Below are 12,565 nucleotides of genomic sequence, written 5' to 3' on the forward strand. Positions count from 1 at the left end.
GGAGATGGGTAGGTCACTGCACACACTGGGTACAGTACTGGTGGGGGTGGATAGGTCACTGCACACACTGGGTACAGCACTGGCGGGGATGGGTAGGTCACTGCACACACTGGGTACAGTACTGGTGGAGATGGGTTGGTCACTGCACACACTGGGCACAGTACTCGCGGAGATGGGTAGGTCACTGCACACACTGGGTACAGTACTGGTGGGGTGGATAGGTCACTGCACACACTGGGTACAGTACTGGTGGGGGTGGGTAGGTCACTGCACACACTGGGTACAGTACTGGTGGGGGTGGATAGGTCACTGCACACACTGGGTACAGTACTGGTGGGGGTGGATAGGTCACTGCACACACTGGGTACAGTACTGGTGGAGATCGGTAGGTCACTGCACACACTGGGTACAGTACTGGCGGAGATGGGTAGGTCACTGCACACACTGGGTACAGTACTGGCGGAGATGGGTTGGTCACTGCACACTGGGCACAGTACTGGTGGGGATGGGTAGGTCACTGCACACACTGGGTACAGTACTGGTGGAGATGGGTCGGTCACTTCACACACTGGGGTACAGTACTGGCGGAGATGGGTAGGTCACTGCACACACTGGGTACAGTACTGGTGGGGGTGGGTAGGTCACTGCACACACTGGGTACAGTACTGGTGGGGGTGGATAGGTCACTGCACACACTGGGTACAGTACTGGTGGGGGTGGATAGGTCACTGCACACACTGGGTACAGTACTGGTGGAGATCGGTAGGTCACTGCACACACTGGGTACAGTACTGGCGGAGATGGGTTGGTCACTGCACACTGGGCACAGTACTGGTGGGGATGGGTAGGTCACTGCACACACTGGGTACAGTACTGGTGGGGATGGGTCGGTCACTTCACACACTGGGGTACAGTACTGGCGGAGATGGGTAGGTCACTGCACACACTGGGTACAGTACTGGTGGGGGTGGATAGGTCACTGCACACACTGGGTACAGTACTAGTGGAGATGGGTAGGTCACTGCACACACTGGGTACAGTACTGGTGGGGGTGGATAGGTCACTGGATAATGTATATATTTTTATTTTCACAATTTGTCTTCTTTTGTACTGTAGTTTCATTATTTATGTCTAGTTTTCCTATAATATCCATTGTGTTTCTTTATTTTCCTGTAAATGCCTGCAGAAAAGAAATCTCAAGTCATATACGGTGACATATATGTACTTCGATACTGAAGCAACAGACAAAATGCTGAAGAAACTCAACAGGTCAGGCAGCATCTATGGAAATGAATAGATAGTCGACGTTTCAGGCCGAGACCCTTCTTCAGAACTTTGACTAAACTGCTCATCATAAGGAAACATATAATGCTCACTCTGGCCCTGTATTAGAGGGACAAATACTTCTGAAGGTCAACAGACCAGTTTCCATTTCTAGATACACCTTCATGACAACTTTTAGTGATTTGGGTGTCCCCGAACTCCAACAATATGTCACTTTTGGCTTGAACCCACTCACGACATCCTCTGATAGTTAAGGGGAAAACATGGACGTATATTTAAGCCAAGCAGTTCCTAAAAGAACAAGGGAACAATCTCCTTTAAGGGGCAATGTAGAAATCCCACCACTGCTTCATGGCTGGTTGAATATATTGCTGATTAATTTATAAAACAAGCAATAACTTAAACTCTGGACAGTGTGAGGAGCACAAGAGACTTTAAGACCCAACACCTAAAAAAATGGTAGGCCGGTTAATGAAAACAGATTCACATTCACAATGACAATTACACACTTAAATCTCTTGTGTCGGCACTCATCACTTCAAGCCAAGCAGAACCCTCTGCCACCTCTCCAACAGAGACGAGGCTTTGTTATTTGAGAGTCCGGAGCCCTGGTGTTGTTTTCTTCACGTGCTCAATCCAGTCTGAACCGATTTTCACATTCATCAGTCAGGCGTACAGGGAAGTGTATACATGCCTCTCACAAACACATGCGTGACTTTGTTGTGACAATCATGTGCGCTTCATAAACATCTCAGATGACTGGAACTGACTGGAAAACAGAAGGCAACGCAGGAAGCTGTTTTGATCTTATTAATTGTATAATTAGTAATTGGAAAGAAGTGTGTTTAATTTGTGCAGCGCCTTCCATAACCCCGTCAAGCACCTACAGCTGTGCAATGGGTGCACACACACACAGGGGTCAAACTCCCCCACATCTTAACACGATAGGGACCAATGTCTGTTGTCAGCACATTAGCAAGCAAGAGGGGTTGGCCAGAAAATGGAAAGATGTCACTGCTCTTCAGAGTGTCAAAGGCCCAAGGAGTGATAGCAGGTCACCCTCTGAAAGACAGCACCTCAGACTTCAGTCGTGCACAGCACATTGGCCAAACTTTTCTCCACGGTTTCCTGGCGAGAGCCCTGAACCCACAGAAGGTCTTCATTAAAGGGCAGCGGAATTGTGAAATTCCACTCTCCTTGGCAAACCTTTCGAGATTATAAAAATCCCCAAAACAATAAATATTGGTTGCATAAGGATTTGAAAGGGTCTAAAATGAAAACGGATTGGCATCAAGACAACCAGCCACAGCACTGAATGGCTTACCCATTTCTTTATTTCTTCCATTATTGCAGTGGTTCAGTAACAGGCCTGCACTCATCAGTACCGCAGCCATTATAGTGACCAGTCCAGCAGCCTCCAATTCTGCTCACACTTTACAGTGACAGACACAGAGTCTCCAACTCAAAACCCCTGATAAAGTAAACATATATTGTGCAATGGTCCAACTGTGTGCACTGATTTGACATGCCATCTAAAACTTGACAGACTTCTATAGATGCCAAGTGCAGGGCATCCCGACTAGTTGCATCATGGCCTGTTGCACCAAAGCCCAAGAATGGAAAAGGCTACAGAGAGGGGCAGACGCAGCCCAGCCGATCACAGGAAAAGCCTCCCCCACCGCTGAGCACATCTATAAAGAGCGCTGCCACAAGAAAGCAGCATCCATCAAGGACCCCAACCATTCAGGCCATGCTCTCTTCTCACTACTACCATCAGGCAGGAGGTACAGGAGCCTCAGGTCCCACACCACCAACTCTTCAACTCATGGTCTCAGCTTTATTTATTTATTATTATTACCGGGGTGGGGGGGGGGGGGTTGTATCATGGTCTCAGTTTTATTTATTTATTTTTTTACCGGGTGTGGGGGTTGTATCATGGTCTCGGTTTTATTTATTTATTATTTCCGGGGGCGGGGAGGTTGTATTTGCACAGTTTGTATTCTTTTGCAAATTGGTTGTTTTTCAGTCTTTGTGTATATTTCTTTGTTCTGCTGTGAATTCCTGCAAGGAAATGAATTTCAGTGTAGTAAATGTACTTGACATGTAGGTACTTGGATAATAAACTTCCTTTGAACAGTTATACAGTGACAGACCCAGACTCTATTACATTCAACCTGATAAGCAGAGAAAATTCCAGTCTGTCCAATACCAGACCAGCGTAAAGTGACAGAGCCAGGCCTGACAGTACAGCACCCATGATATAGTGACAGACAGACACAATCACACACTCACACACCTGTTATACAGTGGCTAATCTACATACTCCAATACTATGATATAGACTGACAGGCACTCACTGCCCGACTGGCAGTGCCAGTCTCTAATATTGTACCAGTCAGCAGTGACAGTGCCAGACCCACACTCTCCAACACAGCATGCAGAATGCAGACAGGGAACCACTCTCTACAACCCAGCACCTGTCATGTGTTGACAGACCTCCTAACACTGCACTGGTTATCGCTGACAGGCACGCATTCTCCAATACTCAACCCGCTGTACAGTGTCAGTCTCTCCAATACTGCACCTACTCAGAGTGACAGACAACAATCCTACAATGTCAATCCCACACTCTCATCCTTATGACAGACTCAGTGTCCAATATAGCACGCATTAGATAGTGATGGATCCACATTTTCCAATACAACTCCTGTTATTCAGTAATCAACATGGTCTCACAGTCAGACTGTACACTCCACAGTACAGCACCTGTTAGAGTTACTGACAATCTCTGATACCATAACCATTATGAAGTGACAAGACACACACTCTCCAATACAGAACCATTACACAGAAACAAAGTACAGGAACGTTATACAACAATAAAAGAGCATTTTCCAACACTTTAAAAAGATCAAATACTCTATATTGCTGCACCCAGACTCACTATCTCCAGTACTAAAGCTGTTATACTGTGACAAGCATTCAATACTGTACTATAAAATACAGCACCCATTATTCTACAATAGATAAACACTGTTCAACACTGAACCCATTATAGGTAGTAGAGATGCTCACTTAAATACCGTACACATGATACAGCACACATACTCGAGTGACAGACCCACACCCTCACACACTGTATCAGTAATACCGTGACAAATCCACTCTCAGACACTGTATCTGTAAAACAGTGACAGACCCACACTCTCACTGTACCTGTAATACCATGACACACCCACACTCTCACTGTACCTGTAATACAGTGACAGACCCACACTCCCACACACTGTACCTGTAATACCATGACACACCCACACTCTCACTGTATCTGTAATACAGTGACAGACCCACACTCCCACACACTGTACCTGTAATACCATGACAGACCCACACTCCCACACACTGTACCTGTAATACAGTGACAGACCCACACTCCCACACACTGTACCTGTAATACCATGACAGACCCACACTCCCACACACTGTACCTGTAATACCATGACAGACCCACACTCTCACTGTACCTGTAATACAGTGACAGACCCACACTCCCACACACTGTACCTGTAATACAGTGACAGACCCACACTCCCACACACTGTACCTGTAATACCATGACACACCCACACTCTCACTGTACCTGTAATACAGTGACAGACCCACACTCCCACACACTGTACCTGTAATTACAGTGACAAACCCACTCTCAGACACTGTACCTGTAATACAGTGACAGACCCACACTCTCAGACACCATCTGTAAAACAGGGACAGACCCACATTCCCACACACTGTACCTGTAATACCATGACACACCCACACTCTCACTGTACCTGTAATACAGTGACAAACCCACACTCCCACACACTGTACCTGTAATACCATGACACACCCACACTCCCACACACTGTATCTGTAATACAGTGACAGACCCACACTCCCACACACTGTACCTGTAATACCATGACACACCCACACTCCCACACACTGTATCTGTAATACAGTGACAGACCCACACTCCCACACACTGTACCTGTAATACCATGACACACCCACACTCTCACTGTACCTGTAATACAATGACAGACCCACACTCCCACACACTGCACCTGTAATACCATGACAGACCCACACTCCCACACACTGTACCTGTAATACCATGACACACCCACACTCTCACTGTATCTGTAATACAATGACAGACCCACACTCCCACACACTGTACCTGTAATACAGTGACAGACCCACACTCTCACTGTATCTGTAATACAGTGACAGACCCACACTCCCACTCACTGTACCTGTAATACAGTGACAGACCCACACTCCCACACACTGTACCTGTAATACCATGACACACCCACACTCTCACTGTACCTGTAATACAGTGACAGACCCACACTCCCACACACTGTACCTGTAATACCATGACACACCCACACTCTCACTGTATCCGTAATACAGTGACAGACCCACACTCCCACACACTGTACCTGTAATACCATGACACACCCACTCTCACTGTATCTGTAATACAGTGACAGACCCACACTCCCACACACTGTACCTGTAATACAATGACAGACCCACACTCCCACACACTGTACCTGTAATACAGTGACAGACACACACTCCCACTCACTGTACCTGTAATACAGTGACAGACCCACACTCCCACTCACTGTACCTGTAATACCATGACACACCCACACTCTCACTGTATCTGTAATACAGTGACAGACCCACACTCTCACTGTACCTGTAATACAATGACAGACCCACACTCCCACACACTGTACCTGTAATACCATGACACACCCACACTCTCACTGTACCTGTAATACAGTGACAGACCCACACTCCCACACACTGTACCTGTAATACCATGACACACTCACACTCTCACTGTACCTGTAATACAGTGACAGACCCACACTCCCACACACTGTACCTGTAATACCATGACAGACCCACACTCCCACACACTGTACCTGTAATACCATGACAGACCCACACTCCCACTCACTGTACCTGTAATACAGTGACAGACCCACACTCCCACACACTGTACCTGTAATACCATGACACACCCACACTCTCACTGTACCTGTAATACAGTGACAAACCCACACTCCCACACACTGTACCTGTAATACCATGACACACTCACACTCTCACTGTACCTGTAATACAGTGACAGACCCACACTCCCACACACTGTACCTGTAATACCATGACAGACCCACACTCCCACACACTGTACCTGTAATACCATGACAGACCCACACTCCCACTCACTGTACCTGTAATACAGTGACAAACCCACACTCCCACACACTGTACCTGTAATACCATGACAGACCCACACTCCCACTCACTGTACCTGTAATACAGTGACAGACCCACACTCCCACACACTGTACCTGTAATACCATGACAGACCCACACTCCCACACACTGTACCTGTAATACCATGACAGACCCACACTCCCACTCACTGTACCTGTAATACAGTGACAGACCCACACTCCCACACACTGTACCTGTAATACCATGACAGACCCACACTCCCACTCACTGTACCTGTAATACAGTGACAAACCCACACTCCCACACACTGTACCTGTAATACCATGACAGACCCACACTCCCACTCACTGTACCTGTAATACAGTGACAGACCCACACTCCCACACACTGTACCTGTAATACAGTGACAGACCCACACTCCCACACACTGTACCTGTAATACCATGACACACCCACACTCTCACTGTATCTGCAATACAGTGACAGACCCACACTCCCACACACTGTACCTGTAATACCATGACAGACCCACACTCCCACTCACTGTACCTGTAGTTACAGTGACAAACCCACTCTCAGACACTGTACCTGTAATACAGTGACAGACCCACACTCTCAGACACCATCTGTAAAACAGTGACAGACCCACACTCCCACACACTGTACCTGTAATACAGTGACAGACCCACACTCCCACACACTGTACCTGTAATACCATGACACACCCACACTCTCACTGTACCTGTAATACAGTGAGACCCACACTCCCACTCACTGTACCTGTAGTTACAGTGACAAACCCACTCTCAGACACTGTACCTGTAATACAGTGACAGACCCACACTCTCAGACACCATCTGTAAAACAGTGACAGACCCACATTCCCACACACTGTACCTGTAATACCATGACAGACCCACACTCCCACTCACTGTACCCGTAATACAGTGACAGACCCACACTCCCACACACTGTACCTGTAATACAGTGACAGACCCACACTCCCACACACTGTACCTGTAATACCATGACACACCCACACTCTCACTGTATCTGTAATACAGTGACAGACCCACACTCCCACACACTGTACCTGTAATACCATGACAGCCCCACACTCCCACTCACTGTACCTGTAGTTACAGTGACAAACCCACTCTCAGACACTGTACCTGTAATACAGTGACAGACCCACACTCCCACACACTGTACCTGTAATACCATGACAGCCCCACACTCCCACTCACTGTACCTGTAGTTACAGTGACAAACCCACTCTCAGACACTGTACCTGTAATACAGTGACAGACCCACACTCTCAGACACCATCTGTAAAACAGTGACAGACCCACATTCCCACACACTGTACCTGTAATGCCATGGCAGACCCATACTCTCACTGTACCTGTAATATTCTGACAGACCCACACTCTCAAACGCTGTACCTGTAACAGTGACAGACCACCACTCATCAGTTCTCTATCATAATACAGATAGAGTGCTGGAGTCTCCACAACTGTACCTGTTATACAAGGCGGTGGGGGGGGGGGGGGGGGCGGCAGCAAAGTAGCGTAGTGATTAGCAGAACTCTATACCAGTGTCAGCAATTAGGGCTCAGGTCCACCGCTGTCTGTGACATTCTCCCTGTGACCATGTGGGTTTCCTCTGGGTGCTCTGGTTTACTCCCACATTCAGGTACCCAGCACAGTCCTGATGGATTTGATGCCAAAGATGCATTTTACTGTATGTTTTGATTCACTGTACATGTGACAACTAAAATTATTCTTAGTGATGAAAACCCCGCTCTTCTATGCTGTGCCCAGTAAACAGCCCACATTCACCAGTGCGGAGACAGCTCACACTGATGGACATGGACTCAGTCACAGCCATGTCAGCGGCAGACTCGCTCCATCTAAAAGTAAAAAGGCGAGCTCTCCAGTACTGCGCCCATTATACTGTCATGGACCCACATCCGCCAACGGTCACGTGCTCTCCAATCCATTCTATACAATTCTGCAGTGGGCATACAGCAATGAAGTCCCTCCTTCCAATATTCTGCCTATTACACAGTGACAAGCCTGTATTCTTCAGTATTATCAACACTTCCAACGGCAAGCCAGTAGTTTCCAATACCACACGGTGAAACACGGGATTTTCCAATACTGAAACTATAAAATTATGAACACATTCTCTCCAGTAGTGAACCTGTTAAACAGTGACAGGCCCACAATCTCCAATACTGCTCCCAATTTACACAGACAATCAGATTCTCCAGATACTGCATCCACTGTAGTGACAGACAAGTGCTCTCCAATACACCTGCTACAGAGTAACCCCGATGTGCACTATCCAAACATGGAACACTACTGTACTGTACAAGCCCTTTGGTCTACGATTTAGTCCTGACCTTTTAAACTACTCCAAGATCAATCTAATGCTTCTTAGCCATAGTCATACTTTATTAATCCTGGGGGAAATTGGTTTTCGTTACAGTTGCTCCATAAATAATAACTAGTAATAGAACCATAAATAGTTAAATAGTAATATGTAAGTTATGCCAGTAAATTATGAAATAAGTCCAGGACCAGCCTATTGGCTCAGGATGTCTGACCCTCCAAGGGAGGAGTTGTAAAGTTTGACGGCCACAGGCAGGAATGACTTCCTATGATGCTCTGTGCTGCATCTCGGTGGAATGAGTCTCTGGCGGAATGTACTCCTGTGCCCACCCAGTAATAGAGTCTTTCCCCCATTTTTTTTATCCACATTGAACTTCTAGTTTACTTAAGGGGCCTCAAACACTGTTTAGCAACCCTCTGTTGGAAAACACAGGCAGTAAGACAAGAGCAGGAGTGGACTTTGCACATGCTTTCCACAAACAGAGAGCCTGCTGATATTCACCACCCAGAGCTGACACAAAGACCCGCCGTGTAGTCGAGGTAACGCTGCACCCAGAAGCAGAAGTGCTTCCCAAGCGTGTTGTCAAAATGAACCTCACACTGAGCTACGGAAAGACTCACTAGGGCAGGTGACCAAAAGCCAGAGACACAGGAGGCTGCAGAAGCTGGAATCTGGAGCAGAAACATCAAACTACTGAGATACCTGTTACAAAGTGATTAAAAACTACCAAATCCTCATAAAGTGCTCTCAGACACCTTACCCATACAAACTACTCTCTCCAAGTCAGACCCAGACTTACTAACACGATACCCATTATACAAAGACAGACCAGCGTACTGGTCATAGTCATACTTTATTGATCCCGGGGGAAATTGGTTTTCGTTACAGTTGCACAATAAATAATTAAATAGTAATAAAACCATAAATAATTAAATAGTAAGATGTAAATTATGCCAGGAAATAAGTCCAGGACCAGCCTATTGGCTCAGGGTGTCTGACCCTCCAGGGAAGCAGTTGTAAAGTTTGATGGCCACAGGCAGGAATACTGCACCCTTATTCAGTGACAGACCTGGAATCTCTAATCCTATGCTCATTGTAAAGAGACACCACACACTCGAATACTGTACTCGTTATACACTGACAGACCCACAGTCTCCAGTACTACACCCATTACACTGTGGCGGCCCTACTGACCACTTCAGTATTATACCCGTTAGAGCATGACAAACACACAATCAAGACCACAAGACACAAGTAGAATTAGGCTATTCAGCCCATTGCCTCTACCCTGCTATTCCATCATGGCCGAATTATTATGCCTCTCAATTCTATTCCCCTACCTTCTCACTTTTGACACACTGTCTAATCAAGAACCTATCAATCTCCGCTTTAAATGCACTGAATGACTTAGCCTCCAAAGTCGCTTGTGTCAATGAATTCCATAGATCACCACCTTCTGGCTAAAGAAATCCCTCTTCACTTCTGTCCGAAATGGAAATCCTTCTATTCTGAAGCTATGCCCTCTGGTCCTAAGACTCCCCTGCTTTGGGAAACATCCTCTCCACGTCCACTCTATCTAGGTCTTTCAATATTCAATAGGCTTCAATAAAATCTCTCTTCAGTCTTCTAAACTCCAGTGAGTACAGGCTCAGAGCCATAAATGCTCCTCATAGGTTAACCCTTTCATTCCTGGAGTCATTATCATGAACCTCCTCGGAGCCTGCTCCATTGCCAGCACATAGGAGGCCCAAAACTGCTCCGATTACTCCAAATGTGGTCTAACCAATACCTTGTATAGTCTCAGCATTGAATCCTTGCTTTTATACTCTAATCCTCTCAAAATCAATGCTAACATTGCATTTGCCTTCCTTACCACCAATTCAACCTGCCAGTTAACCTTCAGAAAAATCTGTACCAGGACTCCCAAGACCCATTGCAGCACAGATTTCTGAATTTTCTCCACATTTACCATACACATTTCGCAGCGATAGGTACCCCCACCCCAGTACAGTACCCATTTCACTATGATAGGCACCCCCACTCCAATATGATACCATTTCACACTAACAGGTGCCCCCACTCCAATATGGTGCCCATTACACAATGATAGGCACCCCACTCAAATACAGTACCCATTACACAATGACAGGTGCCCCCACTCAAATACAGTACCCATTACACAATGATAGGTGCCCCCACTCAAATACAGTACCCATTACACAATGATAGGTGCCCCCACTCAAATACAGTACCCATTACACAATGATAGGCACCCCACTCAAATACAGTACCCATTACACAATGACAGGTGCCCCCACTCAAATACAGTACCCATTACACAATGATAGGTGCCCCCACTCAAATACAGTACCCATTACACAATGATAGGCACCCCACTCAAATACAGTACCCATTACACAATGATAGGTGCCCCCACTCAAATACAGTACCCATTACACAATGATAGGCACCCCACTCAAATACAGTACCCATTACACAATGACAGGTGCCCCCACTCAAATACAGTACCCATTACACAATGATAGGTGCCTCCACTCAAATACAGTACCCATTACACAATGATAGGCACCCCACTCAAATACAGTACCCATTACACAATGATAGGTGCCCCCACTCAAATACAGTACCCATTACACAATGATAGACACCCCCACTCAAATACAGTACCCATTACACAATGATAGGTGCCCCCACTCAAATACAGTACCCATTACACAATGACAGGTGCCCCCACTCAAATACAGTACCCATTACACAATGACAGGTGCCCCCACTCAAATACAGTACCCATTACACAATGACAGGTGCCCCCACTCAAATACAGTACCCATTACACAAAGACAGGTGCCCCCACTCAAATACAGTACCCATTACACAATGACAGGTGCCCCCACTCAAATACAGTACCCATTACACAATGACAGGTGCCCCCACTCAAATATGGCTCCTGTTACACAGCAACAGGTGCCCTCACCCCTATACGGTACCCATTTCACAGTGATAGGTGCCCATTCTCCAAAACAGTTCCCATTTCACAGCAACAGGAGCTCACTCACCATTATCATGCCCATTATACAGTGACAGGTACCTACTGTCAATTACCATACCCGTTACACAGCAACAGATGCACATTCTCCAATTCAATACTCATTACACAGTGACAGGCAGCTACTCTCCATTACTGCACCCATTACACAGTGACAGGCATACATTCTCCATTGCCGTACCTTTTACATAGCGAGAGATACGGATTCTTCAATACCATACCCATTTCACTATAACAAGAACTATGTTAAAAGAGATCAGCGGTCTCTGATACTGTAACTGCTATACATTGACAAACCTTTTTTACCTACACTGTACACATTAGAGACTAAAACAGCCACAGTTTCCAATACAGCATACCTCAGTGAGAGATGCACTGTCCAATACCGACTCATGGACAAACAGCACTTCACCCATTACAGTCACTGGCACACCCTCTAATGCTGTGCCTGTCATCCGGTAACAGAGTCATGCCCTCTAATATTGCACCCATTAAACAATGGACTAC

At 46.4% G+C, this 12,565-nt stretch overlaps 1 protein-coding gene across 1 annotated transcript in view; it reads right to left on the bottom strand.

Moving 5' to 3' along the window:
* klf7b (Kruppel like factor 7b) overlaps positions 1-12,565 on the bottom strand; it is a 71,976-nt gene that overhangs the window by 43,065 nt on the left and 16,346 nt on the right. The gene's annotated exons all lie outside the window — the stretch shown is intronic.

Source organism: Mobula birostris, chromosome 6 (assembly GCF_030028105.1).
Source record: "Mobula birostris isolate sMobBir1 chromosome 6, sMobBir1.hap1, whole genome shotgun sequence".
Taxonomy (NCBI): domain Eukaryota; kingdom Metazoa; phylum Chordata; class Chondrichthyes; order Myliobatiformes; family Myliobatidae; genus Mobula; species Mobula birostris.